The sequence below is a fragment of the Lagopus leucura genome, unplaced genomic scaffold, assembly GCF_019238085.1.
Source record: "Lagopus leucura isolate 7727_CA_CO unplaced genomic scaffold, USGS_WTPT01 Super-Scaffold_100157, whole genome shotgun sequence".
Taxonomy (NCBI): Eukaryota; Metazoa; Chordata; class Aves; order Galliformes; family Phasianidae; genus Lagopus; species Lagopus leucura.
The window spans coordinates 4,469,245-4,490,927 of record NW_024962334.1 but is presented as its reverse complement, the minus strand read 5'-3'; the positions used below and the strand labels follow the sequence as shown (position 1 = coordinate 4,490,927).

General features: G+C 40.9%; 1 protein-coding gene across 1 annotated transcript in view; it reads right to left on the bottom strand.

Annotated features, from left to right (window-relative positions):
* The window catches only part of BMPER (BMP binding endothelial regulator), a 146,061-nt gene that overhangs the window by 86,446 nt on the left and 37,932 nt on the right, over positions 1 to 21,683 (bottom strand).

The following is a 21,683-nucleotide window of genomic DNA, read 5'->3' as shown; positions in this document are numbered from 1 at the left end:
GTCTAGGAGAGGTGCAGCCAGCTCCACCACCAGCTGAATTGCCTTCACCTGTGCTCCCATGGCTGACTCAATGCTTGCCTCAGGTGATCAATCAGTGGCTCAGGCCATGATTCAACAGTTCCCATACACGTACTCATCTCTAACCTATGCCACTTGAGACTTTTTCAATATCCAAGACAGTACCATAAGTAACACTCAAGATATTCCCAACATAATAAAAGATTTTCTACTGGAGACAATGAGGGCTTCTCAACAACATATAAAATGCCCAGGACAAATAACCAAATGCTGTCCTACCCAGAATAGTAGCTGTTCTCTGTAGCCAGCTATCTATATTTCAGAATATTCTCCACTTACTATCCCAGACATTTCAGTGATGGTAAGACCACTGTGGATGCACAGGAAGCTGCTGACAAACCTCTTTTCCCATTCTGAGCAGGTTAGAGATGAAACATCATTTATGGCTAGCATGCAGGCCTCCCTGGCTCAACAGCATGGTGCCACACCTGAGATAATATGTCCCAGAAAGGGCAGACCATGGGCTGAGAGCTTGATACTGCATACGTCTGCTAGAGGTGCAAGTACAAAGCACTGCCACTAAATGACACAGCAAAATTTTCCAGCTTTCCTTGGAGTGAAAGAGTACAGATCTGCTGTAAGAATAACTAATGTACTTATATAGATGTGAACTACGTGAGGTGAGATTTAAGCATGTACTAAAAAGCCAAAAGACAATGTTCTTGCCTGAGCAGATTTAACATTTGAATAGACAGCACCAAAACAAAGCTAGGGGAATGAATGGGAAGCAGCTTGACAAAGCTGCGCATATGACTGTCCTGCAAGCTTTGTGATTTCTTTATTTGCTCACATACTTTCTTCAAGTTATCTTGCCCTTGCTCTTTGGCAAAAACATATTTTTACAGATGGGGCTAAAAATAGCAAGGGATGATAGAAGCAGAGGACTGAAAAAGGCAAGAGTTGCCAAGGGAGCCTGCATGAGTTCTCTGCAATTCTATCTCCAAGTTAAACTGATATCAGGACAGCCATTGCTATGGACTCTCAATTTTTCTTTTTCCTGTTGGTGACAAGCACTTCTGTTATTGAGCATGCCTAATGTTTCTGAACTCTTAATTTTCAGAATCAATCAAATATTAATTTTTTAAGAAGTTATTTTAACTGACAGCAAGCTGGTATTTTTAAAATAATATTACAGAGTCTGACTGGCAACTCCCTTTGTAGTTCAAAGTCTCTACAGGGACTTTATTTTCAAATTAATTTTATGTTTTCATTAGAAGAAAATGCTTTTTCTCTCATGAATATTCAGATTGCAGAAGAAGATAAGCTTGAATTTTTTGCAAGTGTTAGCATAACTCAGCCAAATCTTGGTTAGGATTTGCAAAAGATTGTATTTTGAGAAGATTAGATTAAAAGGTTATTCTCCGTTTGGGGACTTCCATTTCACCCAAGGCCTCTAAATCATGCAGTAAGGTTGTCCAGATTGTAATCTGCAAGTGCAAACTGTCTTCCCCTACACTAATTAGGTTTTGGGTTTTTTTTGCAAAGTAGAAAGCAATCCAAATCTACTCAAAAGCCTACTGAAGGAAGGAAAGTTTTGCAGAGGTTTTCAGTGACGGAGGACAGCTATCACCTTCCAAGTGCCGGGTGCTTTCCAGGTGACATTAGAAAGAAAAGTAGCCTAGGAGAGGCAGAGTAGGTCACAGAGCTTGGCACAGGCATAACAAGGTTTCTTCCTTAGGCAAAAATGAAATGGAAGAAGCAAAATAAGAATGAAGAGCAATTCATCAGAGAGCATCCCTCAGAGTGTTGCCTACTTCTTTCATGAATCATAGAACAGCTTAGATGATCTAGTTCCAACCCAATGCCATGGGCCACGACACTGAAAGAGGTGCAAAAGGACTGTCAAATGAAGATACAGAAAAAAATGTAGCATTCTTTCTGGAAACACCATGATTTGTGTGTGTGTTTGTGAGACTTTCACCTACTACTCTCTTCTGTTTTAAACAATCCGTGTAAACCCAAATAAATGTAAAGAAAAAGGGATTATTTTTCAGTTCCATCCTCCCACCCCCCAGCTCTCCTCCCAAATGTGAAACACTTGCTTAGGAAAGGCTCTTCTTCAAAGCTAAATGAAATCTTCTCTGTATTACCCCCTCCATCCCTGGCCCTCTCAAACATTCTTAATTAATTTTACTGCTGCTTTCAAAGAGCTCTCCAAGTTGGCTCAAATCCCTTTGGATCACATATCAGCATTAGCAACAGAAGATATATTACCACTTTCTCTTTCCCCTCCTTTTCCAAGAGGAAGCAAGGAAGGATGATCAGTCACGTTACCACTGTAGAGTATGAGCCAACTACTGTATCTGAAGCAGACTCTGGACTCCTCATGTGTAAATTTTATACAAACTCCTAACATGATAATGCTACATTTGGGGGGTTGGTTGGTTGTATGGTGTTATTTTTTCCCTGGAAGTTTAGCGTTTTGTGCGGTTTTTTTTTCTTTCTTTTTCTTCTATAGGAAATTCTAAAAGAATCTGTCTATTCTGTAATGATATCATTATGTCATGACAGGTCTGAATTACTTTTTTATTGTTATTATTACTTCCTCCTTCTACGTTTACTGTAAATCTCACAAAATTAACTCAGATTTTTCAAAAGCACCAGAGCTCTCACATAGATACAATGGACTCTATGTAAGCAAGGCCTCAGACAGGATATTTCCTAAAGCAGGGATTTCTCAAGAAGAGTCCAGGAGCTTTCCGGAGCAGTCAATGCAGGCATTATGGCCAAATTCACACACAACAGAGGAAAATGCCATTCTAATACAGGCAATTTGAACAGTGAAATAGCAGGTGCTTATACCAAGGCTAAATTCAACACAAGTGATTTTAATGGATTCTTTTTCAGAAGTAATTATTCACTTTGTTCCTAAAAGAGTGAAAGAGAATGGAAGGAAACAAGAAAATAAAACTGTACAGATGTCAGGCACTCATTAAGGGATTCTTCTGTTGTAGTGCAAATTCTTTACAGATTGCACCAAAATTTTGTCCCATTTGCAAAATCATGACAATAAATAGAGAAAAAGCACTTTTTCTCCCCAGAGACAATTTTTTTTAATTGCAAACAAGGCCTCAGATTGCTATTTGAGTGAGATACAATGAAGTGGTATTTGCAACTGTTTTCAAATGCAGTAAACCAATAATTTTTTTTATTTTTTTTTTTGCCTACTGTATATGTTGAAGATAAGCACTGAAGCCCTCCTCCAGCAAAAGTTAGAAGAAGTAAGTCTATCATAAAATCAACAGTTAACATATTCTTAAATAAATGTTTCACTTGTGAAATTTCAAAGGAAAAAACAGTTCTTCCCTTTTCTTGTTCCCACCAGTAACACCAAAAGAAATCTGCAACTTCCACTTCTCTACGTTTCTAATCAACCAAGTTGAAGATAGTTCCTACATGGAGTGATTTAGCAAACGGAAGTGAAGTAAATGGAGTGGAAAGGCTGGAAAACGGCAGTAAACTCTTGCCTAGAAAATGTTTATTTGAACTTGAAAGTTAAAAATGTAAAGTGTCAAACTGAGACATGCTGTTGGGAATTTGGCTGTTGCTGAACAACCCGCCTCTGTGGCACTTCCTTGTTAGGAATCTTCAATATGAGCAAAAATTCTTCTCTGATTCATCCTTGCTGTCTCACTATTAGTTGAGAAGATAATTTTTAATGAATCCTTTAAGTTCTTTCCTTAGACCCTTTTGGAAAGCCAAATGCCCTCACCATTGCAAACTTGGAATAAATGTTGCCTCTTATACATAGCCTCAAGAGTGCAGCTCAGAGAAATACAGATGCATCATAAAGCTCTCAGGAGTAACTTCTCCTGATAAAGCCTTAGTTGTGGGCACATTTAAGCAGGAACACAGAACTCTACTAGCATCCAGTGGAGATTAATCAAACAAGATTTCCAGCACAACTACATGCCATGAGTCTCTTCTTTTTGCTGTCTCATTTAACTTTTCTCTTTTCCTTCCCATCTTCAGAGATTTGTGTTTTTCACAGAAACACTTAAATTGACTTTCAAATCTCATGTTGCAGATCCAATCCCCCTCTCCTGGGTTGCCCTTCCCTCCTTGGTGACACTGAAAATGCTACGAAGCTGTTTGTTCAGCAACGAGCCTGAGTGAGCACCAGTAGCAGCAATTCATTCAGCAATGCTGGGTTCTCCCCTGGGTTCCCAGGAATCTTTAATGCAGCCTCAGCAACAGGAGGGCAACATGCAGCTCTGCAAGCCAGCCCTTCAGCCAAATCCTCCTACCTCCATGCCACCCTGGACCTTTGTTTTCTCTTGCTCAGCTCTCTGTTCCCCAGGAGCTGATTAGTCAAGACCATTAAATAGCTCCATGGAGTTAGGAGCTGTAGGTTTAATTAGGAAACTGCTTGCATGTACACAGGAGATTTCTTCTGAGCATCTCCAAACACCTATAGCAATCCAGTAAACAGCCATCCATTTAACTCCAAGGGAAACTGAGATAGAAGAGGCTTATGAACAAGATGTCCTTGCAAACAAAACTAATTGCAGAGAGGTTTGCAAACAAGGTGTCTTTGCTCACAAACTTGTACAGAAGTTTGCAAATTCCTCTCTGCTTGGCGCCTGTAAACCCTCACCACATAAGGCTTCAGTTACAAAGGTCAATCGACAACTTGAACTTATGAACTTTGAGCTTACTGCACAGGCTTAATAAGCTAATTAATATTAGCAACTCTACCCTGGGCAGCATGAAGTTAATCATACTTGCAATCTATGGCACACAGGGGGGTCACATACTTGGGGGAACATGTATTAGGAAAATGGGGATGTCTAATCTCCATGTACTTCAGCCAATGAGGAAAGGAGGAGTGATAATACAGTCAGGAAGAAGGAGAAAAAAGAGGTGATTCATCTTTGATAAGTTGAGAGACCCTACGGGGGAAATGCCCCCATTAGATTCTCCCTTTATTCTAATAAAGGAAGATAAAGTCTCTCCTCTCTCTTTTTGGAATAAAGATAGTTGAACAAGCCTATTTGAGCAAAGTTTTCCCAACATAAATCAAGTACAGGTAAGTTTGGATCATGCACCACAGAGACAGGAAATTCTCAGCATTGATTCCCCATAACATCAAAGAGAGCAAGAAAAAAACAGCCTTCCCAAGGTCTGAATTACTGACATGAGATCTTCTGTACTCAGCATTGGCTCAGTTAAAGGTTTCCAAACGAGGTTTGCTAATTCCACTCAAAAATGTAAGGACCATAAAGATGATTTAAAAAATACATTCACTTCATTCCTAACCAAAAGAAGGGAAGGGGTAGGTGTGAATACAGGCAGCATCTGTGATCTAAGACCACCAGCTGAAGGTTGCCTTCCAGATCTAATCACTGTTACCTGGAGGCTATCCCATACTATAAGTCATGCCAAGGAAAAGGGCTGTATGAGCTTCAGGCGAAGGCAGACAGGTTATCTCAAGCCACCTATCTCAGCTGCTTGAGATTATACAGCTGCCTTTGCCTGAAGCCCATTCAGTGTGTGGTGTGCGCTTACTGGATCCCTTCCACTGGTGGAGCTCAGGAGACAGGAATGTATGCAAGATGGGAAAATCAAGCATCTGGAGATGGTAACATCATAACCAGCACAGCTGTCAGCAAAGAGAACATCTGCCTATTGCTGAGGTCTCCATTCGCGAAGGAGAGAAAAATGCTCTCTCCCACAAGCTCATTTGCTGACAATACAATTGCTTACTCTTTTCTCCAGTGTCAGCCCATGCAATGGTCTATGTTGCCGTGGCTAGATTGACTTGGACACAAAAGTTAACTGGAGTATACTGAAACATCAGAAACATCTCATTTTTTTTAATCATAAGTTTTAATGTAAACAAGCCACGGTAAAACTAGGAGAGGAAATTGCACAGAGAAGAATATTGTCTGTGACATTTTAGCATTACCTGTAATATGTACATGTTGGATAATAATGATGCAATTCCCTCAGATACTTTCTTCCCCGAAGAACATGACACATGGTTCTTAAAACTTAATTTTTTTCCATCTAGTAATTACATAAGTTATCAAGCAGCTCTCCCACATGTAGGCCAAACCATTGCTTATTAACTGCCTGGCGCTCTTTCTAAAGCACCATAGAGGATTTGGCAAGCCTCTTCGATCTAAGTGACAGTGTCATGCACACCCCATCTGCACTGACCCATTCATCATGCCAAAGAAAATGCTACTACAGTAGAAGGACATTTGTTAAAACACAGGGAATTCCACATTAAGTAAATCCAGAACCCAAAAGCAAATCTTAGTTTCAGGTCTATCCCACCCAAGAATGCAAACTGTGTTACAGCATTTCCACAGCGAGAGCAGCATCAGGCTGCTTACCACCCAGAGTTCAACAGGAATCTTTCTGGACTGGAAATATCCTGATCTCATGCCTCCCAGGCACTGCTGGCTTCACCCAGCATGAAATCACTGCTAATGCTGCCTGTGTCTCACAGTAGTTTACTTCACTCCAAAATACAATCAATTCTTATTTTATTCTGACTTGCACATTCCTACTGGTGATTTCTTCAGGCTCTCCCCTATTCTCATGACATCAATGAGATGCTGTCTTGCTCTTATTAGCCAACAAGTTTTCAAAGAACTGTTTTAAGAGAGGGAATTCCTGTCTAAGAGCATAAGAAGCCATTTCTCTATCTGGCTTCTTTACATTTTTCTTTTATCAAATTCCGTTCAGCTTCGTAAGCAAATGCATTTTGGACTGCTCACCTTTTGCCCATTCTGCCTCCCTTGCATACCTCACAGCACCTCTCAATTTCCCTTCCACTACTGCAAATTACACAGAAATGATTTGCTTTCCACCGACAGAGAAAGATAAACACATTCATGCTCTGCTTTTTCCATGCTTGCTTAAATACATCTCTGCTATTGCTTCTGACAGTCTGTATTGCAGAAGGAGCAGCAGGGGAAAAAAAATGTAACTATTCTTTTACTGAATTCCTCTGTATAATGGTTCATTCTTCTAATACATTTCCTGTGTTTTGAGAATTTTCCGTGTTTTAGAGTAAGGTGAATAAATCCTGTAACTCACAGGAGTGTTCTATTTTTGACAGTTCTCAAGGATATCAGATGAATGGACAGTGTTCAGCATCACAAAAATACTGTGCAAGAAAAGGGAAAAGCCATGTTCCCTGGGAAAATGCATAGAGATTAAGTGTTTCAGCATGAAATGTATTTCACTGCACTCCTTCTGGCTCTTTGCCTACCTTCATGTGGGGAGAAAGAATAAGGTGTGAAGCCAGATCAAGCTTCCTCTTCTTCTCCAACAGGACAAGCCACAACCAAGGAAAGAACACTGCCAATAAGCCCTGTGTGCAGATGCTTTTCAGGAAAGCAGGACGGGCAGTCCCAGAGGAAGGTGAGCTCATACTGAAGTTTGGTTGGCCATTTGCCCATTTTCTGCACAAAAGGTGTTACCAGTCCAGGGATATAGTGTAGTTGAAGTCATAAGGATTTTTCCCTACTTCCTAAAATTCTTCTTCATTAAGGCCATCACTAAAGTAACATGGAAACATATATCTTTGTTTTCAACAGTTACAGATACTATGTTTTATTGCCCACAGTTAAAACACAAGGAAATTCGGATACAACTTCTAATTCTGTTCCTCTTGCAGTCAGCGTACCTGCTAGAATTTTTCCTTCAACATAAGGCAGAGCTCTGCTTGCAGGATGTAGCTTCACAGAAATTGTCATTTTTTTGGTCCAGCTTTCACTTGCAGCCATTCACCACAAGCTCAACATCTGTACACATTCCTTCCTCACATTTAGTGCTTTACAAAACCTGCCACGTGTGAGAGTTTTCTCGGTTATTGTTGGTCACTGGAAGGTGTTTCTTATCTCCAGTTTTTGGAACAGCACCTCTGAAAGTGACCCAAGAAGGTTCTACAGAGACAAGCAGTGCCATGTTTGGATACCGTGCAGCAGCATACTGAAAGAGTTATGACCATTCAGAACCAGCCCTATCAGCAAGATTAAACATAGGTTAGAAAGGCGAGTCCACTTAAAAAACAAACAAACAAACAAACAAACAAGCAGACTTGCAGTAGTAAAGATACAAAGAAAATCATCCAAATGCATGGTTAAGCTTTTCCTAAATAAAAATGTATTTCCTTCTGCTGCCCCAACATCTCAGGCACTTTGCACTTCTTTTAAAGTTAAGACAGTCTGTCTCCATGCCCTGAAGACAGACTCTATAGCTTCTGCTATCTTCTCCATTCCTAAGTCCATGAAACGTCCTACTAGCCGCACAGATATGCTTAGTGTCAAACTAACTGATTTTCCTGTAATTTTCACTTTAAATATATCTGTGTTTTATCTATTGTCTTATTTTAACATATTCTCTTCCTTTCACCCTGAAAGCCAATAAAAATGCATTTTCATTATCAACTGAAAAATGAAGTATTGACAGTGCAGGCAGCTAGATATACAGAGCCACTCCTGAAAAGCTGAAAAACACTCCTGGAGTACGTTCTGGGATTCTTTGTCAAGCAAACAGTGATGCACTTGAAAATACCCAAGGAATCTGCTGGAACAGACCTAGAAAACTGATGGAATTCTTAAAAGAAGGAAAATGTCTTATAGAAGTTATACTTAAAAGTGCAGAGCTTGAACTGGGACAGCCTTTCATGTTGTAAGGCATGCTTCATACACCGAGACGTTTTGGGTGATCCTATTTTCCATCTTAGTTATTTTAACAGGCAACCGAAGCTCCTCTACGTGGCCCATCATACAGCCAACCAAATTCTTACAATCTGTTTGAGCAAAGATGTCCTGCCAAGGCATCCATGCTCAAAAACAAACAAACAAAACAAAACAAAACAAAGCTGGGAATTAAACCAGGCAATTAAAAGAGCTGTAACTAAATAACTGAAGTGAGCACTTAAAAAAACTAAGGAATAGGTATATGAGTGATCATATTATACAGTAAAATTAATCAGAATAGAATAATTCAGATTGGAAGGGACCATTGGAGGTCTCTAGTCTGAGCTCCTTGCTCAAAGCTCAGACCAAGGTGCTCAGGGCTGTATCCAGACAAGTCTGCTAAGGATGAAGCCTGCACAGCCTCCTGGATACCTGTTCCCATGTAGAATTGTTTTCGGGGAGAAAGGATTTTCCCTACACTCAGTCCGAACCTCCAGTGTTTCAAGTTATGTGTGTTGTCTCTCACTGTTCTACCATGCACTGCTACGAAGAGCCTGGCCCTGTCAATAACTTCCCTACAGATGCTGAGGAACTGCCACCAAGCCCTTCTGGAAGCCACTTCTTCTCCTGGGTGAACCCTCTCTACCCCTCAACCTCAGTTTATACAGCAGGAGTTGCAGTCCTGGCCTTGGGGACCTCCCACGATGTTGCTCCAGTTTGCTGATATCGTAGAATGGCTTGTGTTGGAAGAGACTTCAAAGATCAACTCGTTTCAGCTCCCTGCCTTGGGCAGGGTTTCCAGCCAATGGAACAGAATGCCCAGGAACCCAACAAACCTGGTCTTGAATGTCTCCAGGGATGCGGCATCCAAAACACAACACAGTATCTTTCACATATTGGAGGGCCAAAACTAGATGCAGCATGCACATGTGGTCTAATGAGTGATGAGAGAGATAGTCCCTTCCCTGGATCTACAGGCCATGCTTGGACCTATACAGGATGGATGCTGTAGGCCTCCAATACTACCAGGTCACATTGGCTGGGAGCTCACACTCAAGAGGAAGGGCCAATGGTTCTACCACTTGAGAGCCTATTTTCTGTTTACAAGGGTGGCTGCAGAAGGGGCCTGGTCCTTTACTCTTTTCCTTCTTCTTTTCTCAGTCTTGTAATAGAGCGTTACCATACTTAATATGCATTACAGCACACATTTGCCCCTTCCTGTTGGCTTCAGTGGTGACTTGAACAATGACCAGCTCACCCACATAGGAATATAGCTACCCACCATACTTCCAAATTGAAGAGCTCTGCTCAGTACTCCTACTGCCCTGTGTGCAGGCAAGTTCCCTTCACTGTAGGGGCATTCCTTGCAAGTCAAACCAGAGAGAAGGTTATCCAAGCATGGGCTACACTGCAGCTGAGAGGCTGCACCCTTCTTGCTATGCTAGGCTATGTTCAGCTGTGTTAGCTGCTACAGCTTCTTGGAAGTTTGCTGTACTTGCAGAAATATTTCAGAACTCTGCATATTGTAATCTAACAGTTGGTGATTTTGTTTATCTTCATTTTGAAAATAATTAACAACTTGAACTTGCAGCTGAGTGGAATCCGATTCAATACTGCCTTTTTTAACTCCCCAGCAGAATGCAACCGTTAGATTTCCTTCCTTTGTATTCTTCTTTCCTTTTAATTAGGCCAAAGTCTGAAGGTCATACATTAGTGCTTGCCATTCCAGTACTCCACTTTGTTATCAATTAATACATCTAAAAGTTTATTTCAAAAACCACGACGTCACCAGAAATAAAATCCAAGAATTTTCCCCAGCTGACCTCTGAGTTTCATTACCAGAGAGATGATTATGGGAAGAGATATAAGCAAAGAATAGTATAACTATTTAAAGGCATTACTCAAACATCTGGGTACAAATGCATACATGGTAACATCATCAGCTAGGAAGCTAGCACAAACACACAAAAAAAAATCAAATACTTTCATGTTCCAAGGAATTATTCTAAAATGAGATTTTCACTGTATGCAGAAATGGAGTTGATGAAATCTCTGAATATGGTTCTTATTAAACATTTGTTATCAAGATTAATTGTCCGGTTAGTCATTATGGGCCGTTTTTCTACTTAGCAGTTCATAAACTTGGGGACAGTGAAGCTTCTTGCAGTACTTCACAGTGCCTGTATGTTTGCATAATGAACTGACTGCAAGTTGGGTAACTGCTCCTTTTGTATTGCCCAGAATTACATTTCACTTTCTGCAGCCACATTTTCTGCTGGAAAGAGGAAAGAAAATATTCTTATGCCAGCCTTGACTGTCAAGAAGTCAAGGCTGTAGTCAAGAATAAAAACCTCCATTCTCTGACACCAGAGGTTCGCAACATGTGGACTTCTTTTTGGATTTTAGACAGGCTGCTCTGAAAGTAATGCCTTATGTTTTATTATGCTGACCCACGTCAGAGGTGGATGTTGGTGGTATGGAAGTAAAGGCTGAACCTTCCTGCCAATATTCCACTACATTTTGTTGTCATGTGACAGATGGCAGCAGAGGGGCAGTCTGACCAAATGGCATCTGACACGAAAGTGCATTTGAGGCAAAGGGGCATCACTGAATTCCTGCATGCAGAAAAAACTGTACCCACTGACATTCATGACTACTTGCTGAATGCTTATGGAGACCAAACAGAGGATGTGAGGTGGTGGGTGGTGTGTTTCAGCAGTGACAACAGCAATATGAAAGACAAGCCACGTTCCTCCAGACAGTCATGCACAGCTGTCAGGCCACAAAACAAAGAACATCTCGACCAGCTCATCCATGTGAATCAGCAGACCAGGGAACTGTGTGTGGAGCTGAATATCAGCTATAAGGTGCTGGAAACTAATGGCAACAACAAAGCACCAGGTAGGTCCCATGAATATTCACACAGGACCAGAAAAGAACACTGTTTGCAAGTTTGTCAAGATCTACTCAACCAATACAAGGCTGAAGGTAAGCTTCCTGGATCACATCATTGCCAGTGATGAGGCGTGGTATCCATAGAGGGGTGACATGATATCCCCATCAGTATAAAGTTTAAGATTCAACAGGTAAAGTGATGTGCACTCTCTTTTGATAGGAAAGGGGTGATCTTTCTGGATTTCTTAGAACTCAGACAAACTATCAGCTGTAACCACTACATCACAAAACTGACTAAGCCAAATGCTTGAAGTAAGTCGGAGTAAGACCAGAGAAGAAGACAACCTTTCTCTTGCAACTCAGTAACATCAGGTCCCATGTCAGTGCAGGTGCAGATATTGACAAGCAAGGTATTCATTTTCATTGGTGACAATGCATAGCTAGTGGTGGTAACTGTGTTAAAAAACAGCGTTTTGTAGTTGAGGATTTGCTCTATCAAGTGGTGTTACTGAGCTTTTTGTACCTGCTGTAGTTTCCATGGAATTAAATAGAAAGAATTATTTTTGGAGAACCCTACACTACTTTCATTAAACTCCCTTAACTAAGCATTTGGATTTAGAAGTGTAATTTTGAGTGGTTCCAACAAGGTGGCTGATTAATGGTTGTTTTCTTCTTATACATTCTGTACACATTTTGGTCTTGGATTGCACATGCACTTTGACTTTATCTATGTCCTTTTACAACCTATTACTGAGCACACCTAATACTGACCTAGCCTTGCTAAAGCCCTGCCTCATATCGCCGCCAGGTGGCGCTGTGAAACAGCGCTCAGTGCTGCCCGCCTCCCGGCAGCGCCCCCCCGCGGCGGGGCGGGGAACAGAAGGAGCACGGTAAGGAGGGCGAAAGGTGCACACAAGAATGCACCCACCAGCACCGTGCACCCAATCACACACGCTCATAAATATACATTACCACGTGCAGAGGCACCCACACGCACATACAAGTTTTTACTGTTTCACTGGGGATGTTTCAGCTCAAAAAAAAAGCCCCCAAAACAACACACACACACTTTCTCCCACTTCTCCCGCTCAAAATTATATTATTATTATTATTATTATTATTATTATTATTATTATTATTATTTTGCAATGCAGCAAAACAATCCATCCAGACTAAATTTTCTGTTTGACCTCCAAGCTGTTACGCAAGATGGTTCTGTAAAGTTTGCCAGTATTTTCTCCTGAGTATCAAAACAATAAGTTACAAACGCAGGACTCAGTCAAGCCTTGAATTAACACCATTGAAATGAACCTAATTAAGCCAGGAAACCATGTATCCTGTGGAATTACAGGGAAAAAAGCTTTGCTTTTCAAAATTCAGAGATAGTGAGGAGCATTCTTCAAAGGCAGCAGGCTGCTGTTTTGACAAGGTTCTAGCAGTAAGTGATAAAATTTTGCAGCGGTCACAATTAGTTTCCCATTTTTATACCACCCAACCCGCACCCGGATTCCATTTTTATGAGCAACGTTATCTCAATTTTATCTCAGAAAACCACGCTCATTTTAATTTGTGTAACCTTTTAACTTTGGCCTCATTTAATTCAGGTGAAGAAGGAGACATCAAGTCTAAGTGAAATCAGGTTTATAAGAGATAGAAGAAACTTCTTCCCCAGGGCCAGGGATTCAAAGCCAGTGATGGGAAGGCTTTCTAAGTCGAGTACAAGCTGGTGGTATCTAGCAAGGCCTTATTTAAGGCTGTTTATATTCTCAATCTGAAAGCCAAAACTAAAAGCATAATCATAAGCTACTCTGATAAAAAATTTACATCCTGTTCTTTCCTTCGTTGAAACTGCAAGCCTCGAATCTTCAAACGTCTTCATTTCTGTCAACAGACCAGAAGGAAACATTGATAATATTCCATCGGGCTGACACATCCTCATCCTGGAGCTCTGGCTGTTGAAGACACACTGTCACACTCCCACACGTTTTCAACGTTCTGATTTATTATACCTGTAATTTTACAAGCTTTTATGGAAGACTAAATTTTATCTAAATTTATGTTCAGCGTTTGGGGGAAGCAGAGCTTAATACATTCAAAGTTATGCACTACCCAGAGAATGTGTTCTTAAATCACATTCAATTAATAAAAGTCACATTCGTATTTATTCTGTATTTGAACCACAAACACGTTTTTTTGGCATTCTAGATGTGAATATTTCAGGTTATTCTGACTGACTATGTGTGGTATGCTACATTTTATTATAAGTTTTCCTTCTGTGGGTGAGAAATTGTTCCATCTGATAAAAGTTACTACGAATTTCAAATAAGCATTTAGAATTATTTTTGTGACACAGATTTAAAGCTGCTACTTCCAGTCTTACTGGTTTACTTTGCTGGCAAGAGCAAGAAATTATGAATTCTCTTGTTGCCTTTGCTTTCATCTGCCCACTTCCAGGACACGTGCTTACTTCCCCACTCTAATAAACACAAGCATTTAGAAAAAGACAGGGCTCAAAATTGCAGAAGAGATAAAGGAATAGTGGGTAGCTGGGAACTGCAGATTTTTATCTCTGTCCCATCTGGAATCCCTGGGTTTTTGTGGGCAAGCTGGCACCTTGCCTAGCTGTAGTAACACCAAGGTTCCACTGAGTTTGAGCCATATCTGCTCCCTGTCAGGCACCATGTGCTCTACACACTGTTCTACAATCCCTGTGTCATGAAGGAAGAAATTCCTTCCTAAGTGTGACTTGCCTCCCTTCTGCTAAACCTTGTCACAGAAGACATCCTCCTAGCTGGAAACCTTTTGCCCTAAGTGAAGTATCATGCAGAAATAAAGAATAATAATCAGCATATACAAGCAGTCCAAGCGTATTGTGGGAACTGTGCCATCTTCTCTTTCCGTAAGTCTGAAGAAAGACTGAGATAAGGGGTTTCCCAGAGCCCAAGAGCAATGATAAGATATTCAGAAATAGAAAAAACAGGGGCACTCATTACGAGAAAATGCAAAATGTCCTTTTGGTCACTACTGGTATTGGTATTATCTTTATTAGCCCCATGCCAGACTCATGGCATAATATTACCAAAAAAGTACCTCGTGGGTAATAACAAACATGATAAGTCCATAATAAGTCTGTTGTACTGGACGCACAAGCATGTTTGTTCTGCGTCCTTCGCCCTTCCTGTAACTTACTCTTCATTTTATATAATTGCTTGCTATTATCCCTGCTGCACTGAGTACTTAGGAAGTGAGAATGTGTGCTTGAAACAGCATAAACACTTGAGCTTCAAGCGATGCCCATTCGAACACAGCATAAAGCATAAAACCCCACAGCCCATACTTCAGGAAGCAAAGCTATTACTGCTGACCACAAGGAATGTAACAACACCAAGGGGAAAGAAAATGCCTGCCTGGCTTGGTTTCCACTAGGTATCAACTTTTATGGTTCCTATTCCCATTTAGCTACTTTACAGAGTGCTTGCTGTGTTAGAATCAGGCTCACCATCAAAAAGACACAGTGGAAGATGCTCTGCAATTACTGCTGATAAGAGATTCTACGCATCCATGTCAACTACAAAGTGCAGCAGACGGAAGAAAAGGTAGTAAGTGCAGAATTTTCCCTCCCTGCATGGTTCTAGACGTGTACAAATCCATGCTTATTTAAGTGCAGCGATAAAAACCTAGATGAGGGAAGAACAGTAATTGCAGGAACCCAGGGGAATCTTAAAAACGACTTCAAAAACCAGAGAGCAGGGCAATTCTCAGTTGGCTGCTCAGAGAGCAAGGAGTGCATCAGCAACTGTGATTGCTAAGAACTGCTATTCAGATTCATCCAAGAGAAGAAAAGTTATGCTGCAACTAGGAGGAGGAGCACTGAACTGAGCACTGAAAAGCACAGGATCCTCAGGCTTCATATAAACTGCTTTATTTACAATATTTTTTTTGCCAGCATGCTGAATATTTGGGTGCAGGGCTCAGGACAGCAAAAGAAACACTGCCCTCATTGCTATGCTGGTCTCAGCTCTGAATTTTTCTTTTTTCTCTGAAGAAAGATATTATTGGCAAGGGCACATTAGCTTCTGTCCTACACTCAAAAGAACTTCTGGTGCTGTGTTCTGCAGAAGGTAAAAAAGGGAAAAGAAAGCACACAAAGCATGCAAGCTACTCAAATGCTTTTGGGTTCAGACGCCTCAAACATCAGATCTGAATCTTCTGAAAACCCAGACTTTGCGCTTTATGTTGCATTGGCTCTGACACACAAGTACAGTTAATAAAGAAATTTCCATTTCAATTATTTTAGCACACAATATCACATAATGCCACTAACTAAGCTCTTATTTAAAAAAAAACAACAACAAAAAAAACCCTCTACTTTCTGTGGAAAATGTCAATGCTTCATTACAAAGCTTCTGGCATAGAGCTATAAGCTTGTTTTTTCATTGAAACTTGGGCCTGTCAAGTTTATGGTGTTCTAGTCATGTTTGGGATGGAAGTTAAGGCAGTGTGGGAGTGGGGCTTCCTGGAAGAGACTTAGACATTCAGGCAACATCTATCACCATGGTTAGACAACATTTTTAAGGGGTTAGAAAACTTTTTTTAAGGTCCCATCTTTCATATTTAAGCATCTACAGTGGAAGATGAGGGCTTAAGCCCTGCTGTGATTCCCACCTCAAGTTGCTCACAAGTATATCTGCACATTTCCTTCAGATTGATTGCCAAAGATATTATGTTAGCTTGGCTACTGAACAAAATTAACTTCTGACAGGTTAAAGGCAGAATAAGTAAATCATTGTCGTGTCTCAAAGCATTTTTTTTTATTTTCTGTTTCCTACACCTATATTGATAGCCACTTAATTATTCTAACTATACCACTTCTCAGCCTAAGAAGACAAGTTACATAAAGTTTCAGACTCACATGGTCCTGAAAATCAAATTTTCTGGGTATCATTTTTCTCTCCTCCACAATCCTATACATTTATCTCTTGTCATTAAATAGGAAACATATCAATAATATGTTTGTTAGCATTTTAAAAGTTAATAGAATCCAAAGGGCTTTGAGTAGTCTTTCTGTACGACTGCTTTCTTAAATCTCAGCACATCCCAGATGGAGAATAGTTGTAACAGGCAAGGTTGGAAACTTGCTCTCTTAACAACATTTAAAACTTCCAGGGAAGAAAGCAAAAAGTCAGCAGTAGGATACAGTGGAAAGAGCCAGGAGAATTTAGGCAGGCTGATAATTGAGAAAGAATCCAGCAATCACAATCAACAGCAAATCAAACAAACTACACTTTATGTCTTCTACAACAGACATTAAAAATGTCAGTGGCTGCAGCACAAATAAATAAATATGGTACTCAAAGCGATACAGATGTCATATTTGAGGATATCTGGGAAGGGACATTTTGGGAGGGATATATGAAGCCCTACATGTAACAGTGTATTGTCTCCAATCCTTTATTTTTTTTCCCCTTATTAATCAGAAAAAAAAGAGGAGAGGGATAGGTGTTGTTCAGTTAATTAAACTCTCTTGTGTAAATTCATTTAGCACTATTATACCTACTAAAACCGCTTGTCTTGGGATGTGTGCAAGCTTAAAATCATTAGCTATTGTTATTTGATAACAGCTGCCAAACTTGTGACATCCAAGTTGATTTAAAGTGAAAGGGTGACAAGCACAAAAGCTAAGCACTCGCTTTCAGCCTTTCCCTCATTGTAATGCCAGGCAGAAGAGACTTGGACTCTTCATAAAATGCTTGGCAAACAAAGGCCCTGTTAATTGATGAGCTATTGCTTTTACTGCTTCCTACCACAACTTGTGGGAATCTTTTAGACCCAAATCAATTTTGCACACAAGCGTTCCCACGAGATGCCACACGCATACCCCCATTTGAAGCCACTTACAAGAAGAGCTGCAGCAGGCTTGCATAAAATCTTTGTGCAATCTTCTGGAACCACGTGCAACCCTTTCATCCCCTGCTGGCCAGAAGGTTTTTGTTTGTTTGCTTATTCTAACCAGGTTCTTTGTTTTCTGCTGTCTACTGCTGAGCTTTCCTTAAATGATAGTTTCTTGCCCTTGCAAGGAGTGAGTTATAGCAGAGATGTTTGCAGACTTCATTGCAGCCCTATGCCAATAAAAAATAGTCGCCTCATCAGAGACTGCTTGTTAACAGCTCTCTGTTATTGTTAAAGCTCTGTGTACTTAATTCTTCTTTGCCAATAGGAACAATCGATCTCGGCCTGTTAATTAGGGAAAGTTTAACAAGACAGAACAGACACCTGACAGCGTAAGCTCTCTGTTCCTCTGCTCTCAGGGCTATAGCAACCTACCCTCGATGTGTAAGCTTCTTTTATCACCATTTAAAAGTGGTCAACTTATTTTTCTTTCTTTATACGCCTTAGTAATGCAATGTGCACCCTGCTGTATGCATTCATGTCGTTTAAATGATAAGTCCTGTACTCTTTTCTCTGTAACAGCAGTCATTCATGCAGGGCACAGTCAGGAGGGGATGTTAACTGGCATTTACTTAGGCTCCCCAGGTACTTAGGAAGTTTAAAGTCTTTCACATCTTCTAGTATTCCTTAATTCATTAATTATTGCAATACCAAGTTGGGTCATCAAACTCCAAAGACAATTTTTGTCTAAATTTAAACAAATCATGCCTGAGGAAATTAGAGTTTTTTTCTCACAATTCCTCAGTCTTTCCACTCTTCAGTTGGAAAATATCCCCCTAGAAATCTGCCAAATCACCTTTCTTTAAATTCTTCCACACTGTCTTCTCTTAGGGATGGCAACTGTGTCCTTCAGACTTAAAACACAGTGGACACGGATCAAAGATCACAGATGCAATCTCAGAAATCATATGAACTAGGTAATGTGACCTATGTGAAATGATGGAGGAAAGGGAGGACAGCTGGAAGCAAAGTCAAAGCATGCAGTCTGCTGAAGTGCGGAAGGTGCATTTGAACTGATCCCTGATGGGCAGGAGGGGCAAACAATGCCTTTGAGGGAGGAAGGGATATGAGAAAGATGTGATATTTTCTAGACCCGCTGTCCTTAAAGAGTCACCTGGATCTTTAGGAAGCCGCTCATTACCTCTGCTCTCCTGGAAATAAGCCTTAATTGGGTGTGGGCTCTTGCAGCACAGAAGGAGTGATTCAATCCACACAAAAATTAAAAGCGTGACGAGGGAACAGTACAGGAACAGACTTAACTGGGAGCATATGGGAATCAGGTGAGTTAGAAAGATCTCCAGGTGGAAGAGATGTAGGATGACATTCAGATATCCACTGAGAGAGGAAATCTGACCACAGAGATTCAAAGTGCCTGTGAAAGCAATTCATTTATACTGGATAATTACACTGAATTGTGAGCTAGTCTAGGGCATACTTGTCGTTCAGAAAAACTGTTATTAATTTGATTTTAAAATTTATATCATGACTGTTGAACTTTTTTTTAAGCTTTTATCAAACACACTTTCTCAGAAAATGTTCAGATGTTTTGAGATAAATCAAGAAAAGATTTTAATTGGTTACACTGCTCCTTCACTGGGATGAAAATAAAAAGAATAAAATACTCAATGTTTTCCAAGCAATATTTAAAGAAATTGCCCAATTTCCTTGGTTTTTCACCTCGTTGCTTCCAAAGTTAATGGGATTTAATATTTCAGACATGGTGCATGTCGTGTATAATCCTCCAAGGATGTAGATATAGTTTTCTAAGTTCGAAGAAAATCATATAAAGAACAAATAACTGGACAGTGCTGTCTGTCTGTGTCACAGTATTTTTCTTGTTGAAGTTCAGCGCATAGCTGGGTCCATTCCCTTCTACATCTACCTGCACAGCCATACTTTTACACCTAGCTGGAAGGTTATATTTTTATTAGGTCAGAAAACCAATCCTTCATGACTTGCAAAAAATCAGGAAGCGGGGAGGCTTTCAGAGAAACACAGAACATCACTCCATATCCCTTTTCTGAATGCTTACTGCTCTCTACTTTCATCCACATATAAGACAAATACTTCTTCTTACATCACTAACTTTGAGCAAATAAACACTATTCTTACAAAAAGATCTACTCCACTTTTTCACCCTGACTAAAACTCAATCTCTCAATCTCATTGACTTCAAAGAGGGGCAGAAAGCATCTGCTGTAATTTGGAGCTGAATCAAAGCATGTCAAGTACATGGAAATTCAAAAAGATGGGCATTTGGAACTGCAGTGAGAATATTTTAATTTGGACTTAATTTGCACTGCCAGCCTTCACTGCCATACACGTAACCATGCACTCCCCATGTTTAACTACAAGATTCCCTGTAGACTGGAGTTGTTGTGGGAACATACTTCAGCAGCTCCCAATATTTGTTAAAGTAAATCTTTTAGTGCAGTATCAGGATGCTCCATCACCGATCTGACTGCAGGGGTGGAATCCATCCCAGCTATCTTCAGCCATCTCACGGGCTGTGGGAGCCACAAAGGCTCCCCCTATAGTTACTAGAGAAAGATAGGCATCTGCAAGGGTAATCCATCCTACCTCTCTCCCTATCAACTGAAGAGGAGCCCAGATAAGTAGTTCAGACTAGACACATTTTTTCTAAATGTCTGGAGCTAGACAAGAATTCCACCACTAGTTCAAAATACTAGCATATGTAGTTTCTCCTTATTTATCGCCACTGCAACGTCTGTTACTCATTGATTTAGGAACAGATTTCTTGGTGTGATTTCCTTTTCTTTGTGCAAAACTTTCATTATGCAGTTTTTGCACTCTAACACTCGGGAACATAAACAACAAGACATTTCCTGCACAGACCCACAAGTACACCTGCAGACCAGCAGTGGTGTGCACATTGAGTCCCTCTGCTCAGGAGCAAAAAAGCCCTTGATGTATGCACATAGAGCTGAGGCCGCTTTTAAATTCAGTTCCCCAAACCCCCGTGCTCTGCTTTCATCCCTTTAAGTTTCACTTGCTTTGCAACACTTCAGGAGAGCAGCCATGAGGACAGCCCCACTATATGCATCCCTGCTGGACAGATGGACGGCACAACCTATCCCCTTTCCAATCCAGCTGGTAATACATGCATCCCTCAGCCACTCCAGCAATGCCATAATCTAGCCTGCGATTGTTCCCCAAATGCAACAAGCCACCGTTCGCAGCTGGGGTTTCAGGGGAAGACCAGCCCTCAGCAGAGATGTCTCCATAGCACAGCATGCTCTCAGCATGGCAGCCCCTCGTATGGCTGCATGCCTCACATGCCCGAACGCACAGCACCCACGGTCTGGGTAACGGCAGTGTGAGACTGTGCCTGTGGTCAGAGCAGCCAGTTATGAGTTTGGATACTACCATTAAGAGATATGCTTCTCCATGGTTACCACTCCCATGCAAGGTCATTTTCCTGCCGAGCCTCCTCTCCTCTCCTCTCCTCCCTCCCTCTCTTGCTCTCTCTCCTGTCCTCTTGCTATTGTTTTTTATGTTTTCAAATGTGCTACATCAAAAGAGAAAATGAAAACATTTCAGATAATCATAGTCTGACTGTTTCATTGCAGGCTGCAAGAAAGGAAACATGTAAGCCAAGTGCTCTCACCGTGCAAGCAGAAACACACTCTCAGACTCATAGAAGAAGTATCTGAGAAATAACACTTGATTAAAGCAGCCAGTCCTTCACTTAAGTAGGTGCTTATGGTAGGGAAAATATTCAAGCTCTCTCTAGACCACTCTACTGGCCTATCAAGAAAAGCAGGACCAGGCTAGACAGATGAATTACTGAGAGACAGCTGGGTTTCAGCCGACATGAGAGGAGATCCCTATTATCCTGTCCACCTTTCTTACACAAATGCATCTCCCCAGAGAAACCGAGTCATTAAAAGCCGGCCCATTCACTCCTGACAGGCAATATGCATTGAGTGAGAGGTGATACATTTTCATTTTCAGCAAGAAATCTTAGTCACCCTAAGGAGTAGATCGCTCAGGAAAGTGGTAATGGTATACGGAGCCTTTCATCCCTGCGTCACCCCTGTGAGGGCAGCCTGGTTTGGTAGCAACCCGAAAGTTATTAGC